Below are 17,058 nucleotides of genomic sequence, written 5' to 3'. Positions count from 1 at the left end.
ACACTTCTACCTACCCTACACACAGACACTGTTACCTACCCTACACACAGACACTGCTACCTACCCTACACACACACAGACACAGACACTGTTACCTACCCTACACACACACACTGTTACCTACCCTACACACAGACACTGTTACCTACCCTACACACACACAGACACAGACACTGTTACCTACCCTACACACAGACACTGTTACCTACCCTACACACAGACACTGTTACCTACCCTACACACAGACACTGTTACCTACCCTACACACAGACACTTCTACCTACCCTACACACACACACAGACACTGTTACCTACCCTACACACAGACACTGTTACCTACCCTACCCTACACACAGACACTGCTACCTACCCTACACACACACAGACACAGACACTGTTACCTACCCTACACACAGACACTGCTACCTACCCTACACACACACACACAGACACTGTTACCTACCCTACACACAGACACTGCTACCTACCCTACACACACACACAGGCACTTCTACCTACCCTACACACAGACAGACACAGACACTGTTACCTACCCTACGCACAGACACTGCTACCTACCCTACACACACACACAGACACTGTTACCTACCCTACACACAGACACTGTTACCTACCCTACACACACACAGACACAGACACTGTTACCTACCCTACACACAGACACTGTTACCTACCCTATTTATATTTAACCAAACACAGAGAAACACAGATACTCACACACACACACAACGAAGAATACACAGTGGGTTTATAATCTGTCTACAGAGAAAACTCAGAAAGTGTAAATAGTTGAGAGAGAGAGAGAGAGAGAGAGAGAGAGAGAGAGAGAGAGAGAGAGAGAGAGAGAGAGAGAGAGAGAGAGAGAGAGAGAGAGAGAGAGAGAGAGACAGACACCTTTGGAATGTGGCCTGATGACCTACACCAAGGTGTGACCAATTTAAGTTTTACTGGCTCAGTTCTATTATACGTCCCAAATGGCACCCTATTTCCTTTATAGTGCACTACTTTTGTCCAGGGCCCACAGGGAATAGGGTGTCATTGCTTTTATGCTCTCTGTGACTAACATGTCAAACCTGACTGGTTGGATCAATGGCAGGAATGAGGAAGTGTCTGTAAATGTTGTTTGCTGTACCCACATTCATATCTGTTTATGGCAACTTGGAAAGGAAAATATTGTTTGTGTATACCAGTACCTGTTGTAGCTATTGACCTGTACCACACTATCAACACTATAGAGGAGTTCAGACGGGGGTGAGGGATATTCTGGAAAGACAGCGAGTAAAAGAGAAAGGGGAGACAGAGAGAGAGAGGAGGGAGGGAAAGAGAGAGAAAAAGAAAGAAAGAAAGAGAGAAAGAGAGAGAGAGAGAAAGAAAGAGAGAGAGAAAGAAAGAATGCGAGAGAGAGGAAGAGAGAGGTGCACCGTCCCATGGTCGTCAACAGAGTTGTGGACTCGAGACACAAATTTGATGACTTCAGACTCAACTTGATATAAAATAAAACATTACATGTTGGACATTACCGCAGCATGTGTTGACTCATCACTAGTTAACACAGCCCCAAAGTTAGAATGATGGCTAAACCCTGCCCATTTCTACAATATCTCTTTTTTACATGTTTTTTTTTTTTTTTGGCTTTTTTTTTAACTTTGTGACTGTGGAATCTGACTTAATGGTTGTTATCTAGTGGAAACCCTGTCCCATAGAAGTTAGTGGAGGGGGAGGAGTTTCAGTACTTCCTCAGTTGTCGGAGTTATGCTGCCCCTGACATACACACATTATCTTCTCACACACTGTCACACACTCTGTTCTCACACACTGTCAGAAACTCTCACGGCTGCGTTCATTACTGTCCGTTGCTCTTTCCAAACACAGGGACAGGAGCAGAATGACTGGGCTTTAACCTGGTGGAGGGGAAAGTTTCCCTCACTGGGGGTAAACAGACTGAGGACACACTGGGACTACTATACTGGACTACTGTACCAATACCACCCTCATGACGAATGAAGTGACAGGAGAGAGCAGACAGCAGGACAGAGGTGAGACACACTCTCTTCTCTCTATCTGGCTGTATTCATTGAGTATGTTTGAGTCCCATTTTGTCTGGAACTTATGCTGTTTGTGTTAGTCCTACTCTCTCTCTCTCTCTCTCTCTCTCTCTCTCTCTCTCTCTCCCTCTCTCAATTAAATTACATTTTCTTTATGGGCATAACGTAACAGTCTCTCTCTCTCTCTCTCTCTCGCTCCCTCTCTCTCTCTCTCTCTCCCTCTCTCTCTCTCTCCCTCTCAATAAAATAAAATTAGCTTTATTGGCATGACGTAACAGTGTCTCTCTCTCTCTCTCTCTCTCTCTCTCTCTCTCTCTCTGTCTCTCTCTCTGTCTCTCTCTCTATATATATATGCCATTCCCCTCTGAGGACATAGGCAGTAAAAGAGATCAATGGATAATGTGTGATCGTTAGACTAGGATTTGCAATAGAGAAGTGTGTTTTTCTGTACTACAGTGAGGGAATCTCCCAACAGTAGTTCAGTCACGGCCACACAGGCGTGTGTTGTACCAGGCGGTTAGGCTAAACGTAGAGCCCCCTGTCTGTCTCATGTTACCCCTGTACCTCCCTGACATCCATTTCACACACACTTACCCCACAGCCATACCGTTTCCTTATTTCCTGTGGCTACTTTGAATAAACTCACTTTTTTGATTACTACATGATTCCATATGTGTTATTTCATAGTTTATTGTCTTCACTATTATTCTACAATGTAGAAAATAGTAAAAATAAAGAAAAACCCTTGAATGAGTGGGTGTGTCCAAACGTTTGACTGGTACAGTAGGCTACATTAGAATCAGAGGACTGATTGTTCCATCAATATAACCAGTATGATCCAGTCTGTGATATGATGATGAAGATATTGGTATATATTCTCTGTTAGACTCTTGCCCATGTCATTTCCACGTTTTGCTCTTCTGACAGGGCTTCTGATAGGGCTTCTGATAGGGCTTCTGATAGGGCTTCTGATAGGGCTTTTGATAGGGCTTTTGATAGGGCTTTTGATAGGGCTTCTGATAGGGCTTTTGATAGGGCTTCTGATAGGGCTTCTGATATGGCTTCTGATAGGGCTTCTGATATGGCTTCTGATATGGCTTCTGATAGGGCTTCTGATAGGGCTTCTGATATGGCTTCTGATAGGGCTTCTGATAGGGCTTCTGATATGGCTTCTGATAGGGTTTTTGATAGGGCTTCTGATATGGCTTTTGATAGGGCTTCTGATATGGCTTCTGATAGGGTTTTTGATAGGGCTTCTGATAGGATTTTTTATAGGGCTTCTGATATGGCTTCTGATAGGGCTTCTGATAGGGCCTCTGATAGGGCTTCTGATAGGGCCTCTGATAGGGCTTCTGATAGGATTTTTGATAGGGCTTCTGATAGGGCTTCTGATAGGGCTTCTGACAGGGCTTCTGATAGGGCTTCTGATAGGGTTTTTGATAGGGCTTCTGATAGGGCTTCTGATACGGCTTCTGATATGGCTTCTGATAGGGTTTTTGACCATATTGAGCTCTGGTAAAAAGTAGTGAACTAAATAGGGAATAGGGTTCCATTTGGGACTCATCCTGCTCTGTTAGATTTATCTGTAATGTGTCTGGAAGTGTCTGGAAACAGTGTTTTTTCTCCTCTAAGAGGTTCTGACCCGACACGCCTTCAGGCTGTTTACAGCTGTCTGACACACAAGAATGACACCCATTCAATCAGGACATGGGGTTTCATCCCAAATGGTACCTTATTCCCTATGAAGTGCACACTTTTGACCAAGGCCCATAAGGCTGTGGTGAAACGTAGTGCACTACAGAGGGATATAGGGTGCCCTTTGGGACACTGCCGTGAACCAGTGATGTTTCTAGAGAAGGAGCATCCTCATCCTTCTTTTCTTCACTTTAACCTGAACAAAAAATGGATGACAGCGAGACGGAGAGAGAAGTGGAAAGGAGGCCATTTGCGTTGGGTTGATGTTTCTACGCTGTTAAAATAGAAAGACTCAAAACATACTACTGCACTGTTGGGAACTAGGAACACAAGCATTTCACTACACCCGCAATAACATCTGCTAAATATGTGTATGTGTAACCGATGTGAAATGGCTAGTTAGTTAGCGGTGGTGCGCGCTAATAGCGTTTCAATCGGGTGACATCACTCGCTCTGAGACCTGAAGTAGTTGTTCCCCTTGCTCTGCAAGGGCCGCGGCTTTTGTGGAGCGATGGGTAACGATGCTTCGTGGGTGACAGTTGTTGATGTGTGCAGAGGGTCCCTGGTTCAAGCCCAGGTTGGGGCTCGGAGAGGGACGGAAGCTATACTGTTACATATGTGACCAATAAATTGTGATTTGATTTGAACACCTGATTGTCTACTGAAACCATGAGAAGTAGCTCTCCTAAGCTGTTTGAATGGGAACCCAATGTGTTTTGATACATACAGTAGAATGTGTTTTAAACAGAATGGAAGTACTCTGAAACAGGACTGTGGCAGACATTTTAATTAATCTCAAGGTACACTCTGGTAATACGAGTATTTTTAAGAGAGAGCAGTGAAAACGCCTTTCTGGGGTTTCAGAAAATGTAAAAGTCAGCATCAAATTACAATAATATTTTTATACATTCATTTCGAGTGACACATTTTAGAAATGTATTGAGATTAATAGACAGAGCTGTCATATTGTCCAACTTTTCTGAAATATGTCTAAAGAGGACAGTGGGAATGTAATACTTTTCCTAGGATAGGCAATAGCACTCATTACTACTACAGTTGCCAGGCTCATTGTGAGATTATAAATGATGTTACATTCAAAATGTTTAGGGTTATGTAACATGTATAAAGCAGAGACAACATGTCCCAACTTATAGCGGAGACAACATGTCCAGTTTATAGCAGAGACAACATGTCCAACTTAAAACAGAGACAACATGTCCAGTTTATAGCAGAGACAACATGTCCAACTTATAACAGAGACAACATGTCCAACTTATAGCAGAGACAACATGTCCAGTTTATAGCAGAGACAACATGTCCCAACTTATAGCAGAGACAACATGTCCAGTTTATAGCAGAGACAACATGTCCAACTTATAGCAGAGACAACATGTCCAACTTATAGCTGAGACAACATGTCCAACTTATAGCAGAGACAACATGTCCCAACTTATAGCAGAGACAACATGTCCAACTTATACATGAGACAACATGTCCAATTTATTACAGAGACAACATGTCCAACTTATAGCAGAGATAACATGTCCAACTTATAGCAGAGACAACATGTCCAACTTATAGCAGAGACAACATGTCCAGTTTATAGCAGAGACAACATGTCCAACTTATAGCAGAGACAACATGTCCAACTTATAGCAGAGACAACATGTCCAGTTTATAGCAGAGACAACATGTCCCAAATTATAGTGGAGACAACATGTCCAACTTATAGCGGAGACAACATGTCCAATTTATAGCAGAGACAACATGTCCAATTTATAACAGAGACAACATGTCCAACTTATAGCAGAGACAACATGTCCAATTTATAACAGAGACAACATGTCCAACTTATAGCAGAGACAACATGTCCAGTTTATAGCAGAGACAACATGTCCAGTTTATAGCAGAGACAACATGTCCAGTTTATAGCAGAGACAACATGTCCCAACTTATAGCGGAGACAACATGTCCAACTTATAGCAGAGACAACATGTCCAACTTATAGCAGAGACAACATGTCCAGTTTATATCAGAGACAACATGTCCAGTTTATATCAGAGACAACATGTCCAATTTATAGCAGAGATAACATGTCCAACTTATAGCAGAGACAACATGTTCAACTTATAGCAGAGACAACATGTCCAACCTATAGCAGAGACAACATGTCCAACTTATGGCGGAGACAACATGTCCAACTTATAGCAGAGACAACATGTCCAGTTTATAGCAGAGACAACATGTCCAACTTATAGCAGAGACAACATGTCCAACTTATAGCAAAGACAACATGTCCAACTTATAGCGGAGACAACATGTCCAAGTTATAGCGGAGACAACATGTCCAACTTATAGCAGAGACAACATGTCCAACTTATAGCAGAGACAACATGTCCAACTTATAGCAGAGACAACATGTCCAACTTATAGCAGAGACAACATGTCCAACTTATAGCAGAGACAACATGTCCAACTTATACATGAGACAACATGTCCAACTTATACATGAGACAACATGTCCAATTTATAGCAGAGACAACATGTCCAACTTATAGCAGAGATAACATGTCCAATTTATAGCAGAGATAACATGTCCAACATATACAAGAGACAACATGTCCAATTTATAACAGAGACAACATGTCCAGTTTATAGCAAAGATAACATGTCCAATTTATAGCAGAGATAACATGTCCAATTTATAGCAGAGATAACATGTCCAACATATACAAGAGACAACATGTCCAATTTATAACAGAGACAACATGTCCAACTTATAGCAAAGATAACATGTCCAATTTATAGCAGAGATAACATGTCCAACATATACTTGAGACAACATGTCCAATTTATAACAGAGACAACATGTCCAACTTATAGCAAAGACAACATGTCCAATTTATAGCAGAGATAACATGTCCAATTTATAGCAGAGACAACATGTCCAACTTATAGCAGAGATAACATGTCCAATTTATAGCAGAGATAACATGTCCAATTTATAGCAGAGACAACATGTCCAATTTATAGCAGAGATAACATGTCCAATTTATAGCAGAGATAACATGTCCAATTTATAGCAGAGATAACATGTCCAATTTATAGCAGAGACAACATGTCCAATTTATAGCAGAGATAACATGTCCAATTTATAGCAGAGATAACATGTCCAATTTATAGCAGAGATAACATGTCCAATTCATAGCAGAGACAACATGTCCAATTTATAGCAGAGATAACATGTCCAATTTATAGCAGAGATAACATGTCCAATTTATAGCAGAGATAACATGTCCAATTTATAGCAGAGACAACATGTCCAATTTATAGCAGAGATAACATGTCCAATTTATAGCAGAGATAACATGTCCAATTTATAGCAGAGATAACATGTCCAATTTATAGCAGAGATAACATGTCCAATTTATAGCAGAGACAACATGTCCAATTTATAGCAGAGATAACATGTCCAATTTATAGCAGAGATAACATGTCCAATTTATAGCAGAGATAACATGTCCAATATATAGCAGAGACAACATGTCAAATTTATAACAGAGACAACATGTCCAACTTATAGCAAAGACAACATGTCCAATTTATAGCAGAGACAACATGTACAGCATAAAGCTGTTGTGTGTGTGTGACAACATGGATTTGAATCCGGGTCTCCTGCTTGTCAAAACACTGTCCACTCAGCCAGTCTTTAGTCTTAACTGTTGTGTTGAACCACCCTTGTTACCCTGAGCACATAGGGCACTATTCAGACTTGAGATATATAGACTGAACATGGACTTGAGTGAATAAAATATGGGCATTATTTGACATAAGTCCATGTTTAGTCAACTGATCTCAAGTCTGAATAGGAATTTCAGCTTTTTCTGTGTGGAATTCCACCTTTATATCTTCAATGCTTTATTTACACAGATTAGAAACATGAGGATACAGAGAAGGAGTGAAAGTGGGACTAGCGGAAATTTGAACCCCTGACTTGTGGGACGTTAAGATGGCAAATTAGTTTGGAATGTTACCCACTCAACCATATCTCCGAGTGCAGAACTTGTGAATCCCATTTGTCTGACGACAAATGTTTAGATTAAAGACCAAAAGTGAAGTTTAAATATTGTGCAGCCGTACTGGGCATTCGTGGCTGAGTGCCCTATAGATCACTCTATGGTCAAGTGTAAAAACAGGAGCGTTTGCAGGCGCTTCCCCTCTATTTTGGTCCTTCATGAACTCAGACAGGTGAGAGCACGCCAAACACTCAGGTGAGACTCTCCGAAACAATCCAAGAAAGTGTGCGTCAATTAAAATGTGAGTACCAAATGTTATCACATCGAAGAAGAGAACAGAAAAGGAATTCACTTAACAAGAACATGTGTTTTGTGCGGTGGTGTAAAATACTTTAAAGTACTACTTGAGTTGTTTTTAGGGTATCTGTACTTTACTTTTACTATATATACACTGCTCAAAAAAATAAAGGGAACACTTAAACAACACAATGTAACTCCAAGTCAATAACACTTCTGTGAAATCAAACTGTCCACTTAGGAAGCAACACTGATTGACAATGAATTTCACATGCTGTTGTGCAAATGGAATGGACAACAGGTGGAAATTATAGGCAATTAGCAAGACACCCCCAATAAAGGAGTGGTTCTGCAAGTGGGGACCACAGACCACTTCTCAGTTCCTATGCTTCCTGGCTGATGTTTTTGGTCACTTTTGAATGCTGGCGGTGCTTTCACTCTAGTGGTAGCATGAGACGGAGTCTACAACCCACACAAGTGGCTCAGGTAGTGCAGCTCATCCAGGATGGCACATCAATGCGAGCTATGGCAAGAAGGTTTGCTGTGTCTGTCAGCGTAGTGTCCAGAGCATGGAGGCGCTACCAGGAGACAGGCCAGTACATCAGGAGACGTGGAGGAGGCCGTAGGAGGGCAACAACCCAGCAGCAGGACCGCTACCTCCGCCTTTGTGCAAGGAGGAGCAGGAGAAGCACTGCCAGAGCCCTGCAAAATGACCTCCAGCAGGCCACAAATGTGCATGTGTCTGCTCAAACGGTCAGAAACAGACTCCATGAGGGTGGTATGAGGGCCCGACGTCCACAGGTGGGGGTTGTGCTTACAGCCCAACACCGTGCAGGATGTTTGGCATTTGCCAGAGAACACCAAGATTGGCAAATTCGACACTGGCGCCCTGTGCTCTTCACAGATGAAAGCAGGTTCACACCGAGCACGTGACAAACTTGACAGAGTCTGGAGACGCCGTGGAGAACGTTCTGCTGCCTGCAACATCCTCCAGCATGACCGGTTTGGCGGTGGGTCAGTCATGGTGTGGGGTGGCATTTCTTTGGGGGGCCGCACAGCCCTCCATGTGCTCGCCAGAGGTAGCCTGACTGCCATTAGGTACCGAGATGAGATCCTCAGACCCCTTGTGAGACCATGTGCTGGTGCGGTTGGCCCTGGGTTCCTCCTAATGCAAGACAATGCTAGACCTTATGTGGCTGGAGTGTGTCAGCAGTTCCTGCAAGAGGAAGGCATTGATGCTATGGACTGGCCCGCCCGTTCCCCAGACCTGAATCCAATTGAGCACATCTGGGACATCATGTCTCGCTCCATCCACCAACGCCACATTGCACCACAGACTGTCCAGGAGTTGGAGGATGCTTTAGTCCAGGTCTAGGAGGAGATCCCTCAGGAGACCATCCGCCACCTCATCAGGAGCATGCCCAGGCGTAGTAGGGAGGTCATACAGGCACGTGGAGGCCACACACACTACTGAGCCTCATTTTGACTTGTTTTAAGGACATTACATCAAAGTTGGATCAGCCTGTAGTGTGGTTTTCCACTTTAATTTTGAGTGTGACTCCAAATCCAGACCTCCATGGGTTGATACATTGGATTTCCATTGATTATTTTTTTGTGATGTTGTTGTCAGCACATTCAACTATGTAAAGAAAAAAGTATTTAATAAGATTATTTCTTTCATTCAGATCTAGGATGTATTGTTTAAGTGTTCCCTTTATTTTTTTGAGCAGTATATTTTTGACAACTTTTACTTTTACTTCACTACATTCCTAAAGAAAATATTGTACTTTTTACTCCATACGCATTCCCCGACAACCCAAAGTACTCAATACATTTTGAATGCTTAGCAGAGAAAGAAGATTGTAAAATTCATGCACTTATCAGGAGAAGACGTGGTCATCCCTACTGCCTCTGGCCTGGCGGACTCACTAAACACAAATGCATCTTTTGTAAACAATGTCTGAGTGTTGGAGTGTGACCCTGGCTATCTGTAAATAATATCTGAGTGTTGTAGTGTGACCCTGGCTATCTGTAAATAATGTCTGAGTGTTGTAGTGTGACCCTGGCTATCTGTAAATAATGTCTGAGTGTTGTAGTGTGACCCTGGCTATCTATAAATAATGTCTGAGTGTTGGAGTGTGACCCTGGCTATCTGTAAATAATGTCTGAGTGTTGTAGTGTGACCCTGGCTATCTGTAAATAATGTCTGAGTGTTGGAGTTGTCCCCTGGCTATCTGTAAATAATGTCTGAGTGTTGGAGTTGTCCCCTGGCTATCTGTAAATAATGTCTGAGTGTTGGAGTGTGACCCTGGCTATCTGTAAATAATGTCTTAGTGTTGAAGTGTGACCCTGGCTATCTGTAAATAATGTCTGAGTGTTGGAGTGTGACCCTGGCTATCTATAAATAATGTCTTAGTGTTGGAGTGTGACCCTGGCTATCTGTAATTAAAAACAAGAACATGGTGCCGTCCACTTTGATTAATATAAGGAATTTGAAATGTATACTTTTACTTTCACTTTTGATACTTAAGTATATTTTAAAAATTAAATTAACCTTTTATACTTATGTATATTTAAAACCAAATACTTTTATACTTTTACTCACATAGTATTGTACTGGGTGACTTTAACTTGAGTAACTTTCTTTTAAGGTATCTATACTCTTACACAAGCATGACAATTTAGTACTTTTTCCACCACTGGTTTTGTGTAGCATTTCGGCCGCTAATGGCTGCTATGCTAATAGTCCAAGGCAAGCATTCATTGATCAGTTTTCTTTATGCTAGATGTAGTTTTGCATTCGTTTGTTTGTACAAATTAGGGCCTGCTTTTTAGTTAATACTGCTGGCTTGAGTTTATCAACACACCATATAAGAGCAGGGAATAAACAATAAGAGCAGGGAATAAACAATAAGAGGAGGGAATAAACAATAAGAGGAGGGAATAAACAATAAGAGGAGGGAATAAACAATAAGAGGAGGGAATAAACAATAAGAGGAGGGAATAAACAATAAGATCAGGGAATAAACAATAAGAACAGGGAATAAACAATAAGATCAGGAAATAAACAATAAGATCAGGAAATAAACAATAAGAACAGGGAATAAACAATAAGATCAGGAAATAAACAATAAGAGGAGGGAATAAACAATAAGAGGAGGGAATAAACAATAAGAACAGGGAATAAACAATAAGAGCAGGAAATAAACAATAAGAGGAGGGAATAAACAATAAGAGGAGGGAATAAACAATAAGAACAGGGAATAAACAATAAGAGGAGGGAATAAACAATAAGAACAGGGAATAAACAATAAGATCAGGAAATAAACAATAAGAGGAGGGAATAAACAATAAGAGGAGGGAATAAACAATAAGAACAGGGAATAAACAATAAGAGCAGGAAATAAACAATAAGAGGAGGGAATAAACAATAAGAGGAGGGAATAAACAATAAGAACAGGGAATAAACAATAAGAACAGGGAATAAACAATAAGAGCAGGGAATAAACAATAAGAACAGGGAATAAACAATAAGATCAGGAAATAAACAATAAGAACAGGGAATAAACAATAAGATCAGGGAATAAACAATAAGAGGAGGGAATAAACAATAAGATCAGGAAATAAACAATAAGAGCAGGGAATAAACAATAAGAGGAGGGAATAAACAATAAGAACAGGGAATAAACAATAAGATCAGGAAATAAACAATAAGAACAGGGAATAAACAATAAGAACAGGGAATAAACAATAAGATCAGGGAATAAACAATAAGAGCAAGGAATAAACAATAAGAACAGGGAATAAACAATAAGATCAGGGAATAAACAATAAGAACAGGGAATAAACATTAAGAGCAGGGAATAAACAATAAGATCAGGGAATAAACAATAAGAACAGGGAATAAACAATAAGAGCAGGGAATAAACAATAAGAGCAAGGAATAAACAATAAGAACAGGGAATAAACAATAAGAACAGGGAATAAACAATAAGAACAGGGAATAAACAATAAGAACAGGGAATAAACAATAAGATCAGGGAATAAACAATAAGAGGAGGGAATAAACAATAAGATCAGGGAATAAACAATAAGAGGAGGGAATCCCATTTACAACATTTGGAAAATTCTGCACTTAACTGGACTCAAAACACCATACAAATATTTTCAAACTGTTTTGATAATGCTTCCTGTTTCTGGCAAGGTGTTGCACAACTCTTGATTCAGTAGTGCTACAACATGATGTTTCAATACTTACATTTTAGTCATTTAGCAGACGCTCTTATCCAGAGAGACTTACAGTAGGGAGTAATTTAGCAGATGCTCTTATCCAGAGAGACTTACAGTAAGGAGTCACATGCAAACACACACTCAGGTACCACACACACACACACACATGCACACACACACACACACACACACACACACACACACACACACACACACACACACACACACACACACACACACACACACACACACTCAGTGACCATACACACAAACACACACACACACTCAGTGACCATACACACAAACAAACACACACTCAGTGACCATACACACAAACAAACACACACTCAGTGACCATACACACAAACACACACACTCAGTGACCATACACACACTCTCTCTCTCACTGACCAGCCAACACACACATGCCATCAGAAGAGAGTGCTTTGTGTTCATAGACTGGGCAGCAGCTAGAGAGAGAGAGAGAGAGAGAGAGAGGTGGGTGGTGGAGGGGGGTAGACGGGAGAGATGAATTTCCAGAGAAAGAAGGGAGAGAGAATGAGAGAGAGAATTGATGGGGTGATAGAGATACAGGAAGAAGCTCTACAGAGAGCGACAGAGCAGACATCCTACACTGGAGAGAGAGAGAGATAGCTCAGAACAAGAGAGTGACAATGAGTGTTGCCTCAGAGAAAGATAGACAGAGCCAGACTGCCAGACCGCCAGACTGCCAAACCGCCAGACAGTCTGAAAGCCTAGTAGCTGAGAGCAGTTGGCATCATTGATTTCTAGGAGCTGTAAGCTGCTGGTACACATGGTGCTGTTTCCCTCCTCTCCGGGCCTCCTCATCCTCCTGCTGCTCTCCGCTCCTCAAACGCTGCCCTTTCTTCCCAGGTTGGTTCCACGTCACCTTGTTGTCTGTACCCACAGCCTGGAGCTGAGGCTAGTCGGTCACTAACATGAGAAGACAGAGAGCAGTAACTGTCTCGTTCAGACAGACACTGCTGCTGTAGGTATATCTATATGATATGGGTAACAGGCTATCCCATGAAGGTATAGTATAGTACAGAGCATGGTGTGCCAGTGTGACGCTGTGTTAGGTGGTGTCTGATTGTGCTTGTTGTGTGTACTGTAGTGGCAGTACTGTCAGTCACATTGTTACTAAACTGTGCAGCTCGTTGTGTTCTGTGTCTAAGTGCAGGATAACAGATCAGTCAATCATTGTGTATTGTCTTTATGCATTGTCCAGTGTAGAGAGTCTCTCTGCTATGTTCGGTAATATTACCACTATTATGACAAGTTCAAAAAACATGAAGACAATTTTGACATTGACCGTCAGCCGTGGCTTACCAATACAGTTTTGTATACAATACACAAAGGCTGACCGTTGTTTTGTTGTATTTAGAGGGCATGCTTGTTCTTGTCTGAGTGTGTTCTGGTCTGAATGTTCTCTCGTCTTACTGAGCTGTTGTCTCATGGGTAACGCTCAGTGTTGTGTGGGGTTTTTGGCTGATGATGCCAGTGCAGACGTGTGTCTGTGGGTAATTGTGTTTCCCTTCCCCTGTCGACTCTTACCACAGTGCTTTCTAATCCTGGTCCCTGGACACCAGCAGTACACATTTGTGTTATTGCCCGAGCACTACACATCTACATATAATAATCAACTCATCATCAAGCTTCGATTATTTCAACCAGGTGTGTAGTGCTAGTAGCTGTCTGTAGATCAGGGTGGCTGGTGAGGCCATAGTGCTAGTAGCTGTCTGTAGATCAGGGTGGCTGGTGAGGCCATAGTGCTAGTATCTGTCTGTAGATCAGGGTGGCTGGTGAGGCCATAGTGCTAGTAGCTGTCTGTAGATCAGGGTGGCTGGTGAGGCCATAGTGCTAGTATCTGTCTCTAGATCAGGGTGGCTGGTGAGGCCATAGCGCTAGTAGCTGTCTGTAGATCAGGGTGGCTGGTGAGGACATAGTGCTAGTAGCTGTCTCTAGATCAGGGTGGCTGGTGAGGCCATAGTGCTAGTAGCTGTCTCTAGATCAGGGTGGCTGGTGAGGCCATAGTGCTAGTATCTGTCTGTAGATCAGGGTGGCTGGTGAGGCCATAGTGCTAGTATCTGTCTGTAGATCAGGGTGGCTGGTGAGGCCATAGTGCTAGTATCTGTCTCTAGATCAGGGTGGCTGGTGAGGCCATAGTGTTAGTAGCTGTCTCTAGATCAGGGTGGCTGGTGAGGCCATAGTGCTAGTATCTGTCTCTAGATCAGGGTGGCTGGTGAGGCCATAGTGCTAGTATCTGTCTCTAGATCAGGGTGGCTGGTGAGGCCATAGTGTTAGTAGCTGTCTCTAGATCAGGGTGGCTGGTGAGGCCATAGTGCTAGTATCTGTCTCTAGATCAGTGTGGCTGGTGAGGCCATAGTGTTAGTAGCTGTCTCTAGATCAGGGTGGCTGGTGAGGCCATAGTGCTAGTATCTGTCTGTAGATCAGGGTGGCTGGTGAGGCCATAGTGCTAGTATCTGTCTCTAGATCAGGGTGGCTGGTGAGGCCATAGTGCTAGTATCTGTCTGTAGATCAGGGTGGCTGGTGAGGCCATAGTGTTAGTATCTGTCTCTAGATCAGGGTGGCTGGTGAGGCCATAATGCTAGTAGCTGTCTGTAGATCAGGGTGGCTGGTGAGGCCATAGTGCTAGTAGCTGTCTCTAGATCAGGGTGGCTGGTGAGGCCATAGTGCTAGTAGCTGTCTGTAGATCAGGGTGGCTGGTGAGGACATAGTGCTAGTATCTGTCTCTAGATCAGGGTGGCTGGTGAGGACATAGTGTTAGTAGCTGTCTCTAGATCAGGGTGGCTGGTGAGGCCATAGTGCTAGTATCTGTCTGTAGATCAGGGTGGCTGGTGAAGCCATAGTGCTAGTATCTGTCTCTAGATCAGGGTGGCTGGTGAGGCCATAGTGCTAGTATCTGTCTGTAGATCAGGGTGGCTGGTGAGGCCATAGTGTTAGTATCTGTCTCTAGATCAGGGTGGCTGGTGAGGCCATAATGCTAGTAGCTGTCTGTAGATCAGGGTGGCTGGTGAGGCCATAGTGCTAGTAGCTGTCTCTAGATCAGGGTGGCTGGTGAGGCCATAGTGCTAGTAGCTGTCTGTAGATCAGGGTGGCTGGTGAGGACATAGTGCTAGTATCTGTCTCTAGATCAGGGTGGCTGGTGAGGACATAGTGCTAGTAGCTGTCTGTAGATCAGGGTGGCTGGTGAGGCCATAGTGCTAGTATCTGTCTGTAGATCAGGGTGGCTGGTGAGGCCATAGCGCTAGTAGCTGTCTGTAGATCAGGGTGGCTGGTGAGGCCATAGTGCTAGTATCTGTCTGTAGATCAGGGTGGCTGGTGAGGCCATAGTGCTAGTATCTGTCTCTAGATCAGGGTGGCTGGTGAGGCCATAGTGTTAGTAGCTGTCTCTAGATCAGGGTGGCTGGTGAGGCCATAGTGCTAGTATCTGTCTCTAGATCAGGGTGGCTGGTGAGGACATAGTGCTAGTATCTGTCTCTAGATCAGGGTGGCTGGTGAGGACATAGTGCTAGTAGCTGTCTCTAGATCAGGGTGGCTGGTGAGGCCACAGTGCTAGTAGCTGTCTGTAGATCAGGGTGGCTGGTGAGGCCATAGTGCTAGTAGCTGTGTGTAGATCAGGGTGGCTGGTGAGGCCATAGTGCTAGTAGCTGTCTCTAGATCAGGGTGGCTGGTGAGCGCTAGGGCAAAAACAAACATTAGCACTCCTTGTGGTCCCCAGGGCCAGGATTAAGAAATGCAGTTTTACTATATCTGATGGCTATTTGCTTTTCTGGTAAAGACGATGCATGTCTGTTCACTGCTTGCTGTTTGGTCCCAAATGTGATCTGTTGGTGATACAACAACGTTTTCAAAACAATCTTCTTTCAGGAGTAGTAAATGTGTCCTTCCCCTCATCAGAGTATTGATGGAGATATAAAGAGGAATCCACTTTAGACCATTGACATGCACCCCTTGATGATGTTTACTACTTTGTGTTACACTAATCTCCTTCCCTGACATTTGCTGATGGGTGTGTCCCACTAATATAATTTCTCCCTCCCAGACATTTACTGATGTGTGTTACACTAATTTCCTTCCCCATTCCCAGACACTGGGCATGCTCCTCTGCCCAGGCATTGCTGTCGCATGTCAGATCTTACACATGCCTGGATAGACATTTTATTCATTAGCTAACCACTTCATATGTTATAACAATCTGGTGCCTGGCGGCAAAGTTGATGACATGGCACGCAACCATTGGTTGATGCATGCAACGTCTGATCTTTACTGATGTGTGTAACACTTATCTCCTTCCCCCCCTCCCAGACATCTCCCCTGCTGAGCTGGATGCACTATGGAGAGAACCACCGTACACACTAGCGGGAACCAATGAGCACTTTCCAGGGAATGATGTCATGAATCCAGGTAACTACAGTAAAAGCCTTAAAGCGTTCGATGACACAAAACATCCAGCTGTTTCTATCCCAATTAAGTCCTGCATGAGTTATATTGCCCAGACAAATGTTGTGTTTGAATGCTTCTGGATGTGTACTGTAGCAAACAATGAAACATTGTATTACACAATAGCCTCAACAGTCCCAGGTTGAGGAAGTGTTGGGGACATCCTCTCTGTACAATGTGACAACAACATGGGGAAGCCAGCCCAGCCGCTCATGAAGCCTTTTTGATTGTTTTTATGTGTTTCTGTGTGTGTGTGTGTGTGTGTGTGT

General features: G+C 43.0%; 1 long non-coding RNA gene across 1 annotated transcript; it reads left to right on the top strand.

Annotated features, from left to right (window-relative positions):
- The first annotated feature begins 1,096 nt into the window (after positions 1-1,096).
- On the top strand, positions 1,097-16,768 carry LOC115168238 (uncharacterized). The gene is made up of 2 exons (XR_003870640.1): positions 1,097-2,057; positions 16,655-16,768. It is a non-coding gene; the product is annotated as an uncharacterized LOC115168238 (long non-coding RNA).
- Positions 16,769-17,058: the final 290 nt, after the last annotated feature.

The sequence above is a fragment of the Salmo trutta genome, chromosome 3, assembly GCF_901001165.1.
Source record: "Salmo trutta chromosome 3, fSalTru1.1, whole genome shotgun sequence".
Taxonomy (NCBI): domain Eukaryota; kingdom Metazoa; phylum Chordata; class Actinopteri; order Salmoniformes; family Salmonidae; genus Salmo; species Salmo trutta.
Note: the sequence above shows the minus strand (reverse complement) of the source record. Positions and strands in the feature narration are given on the sequence as shown.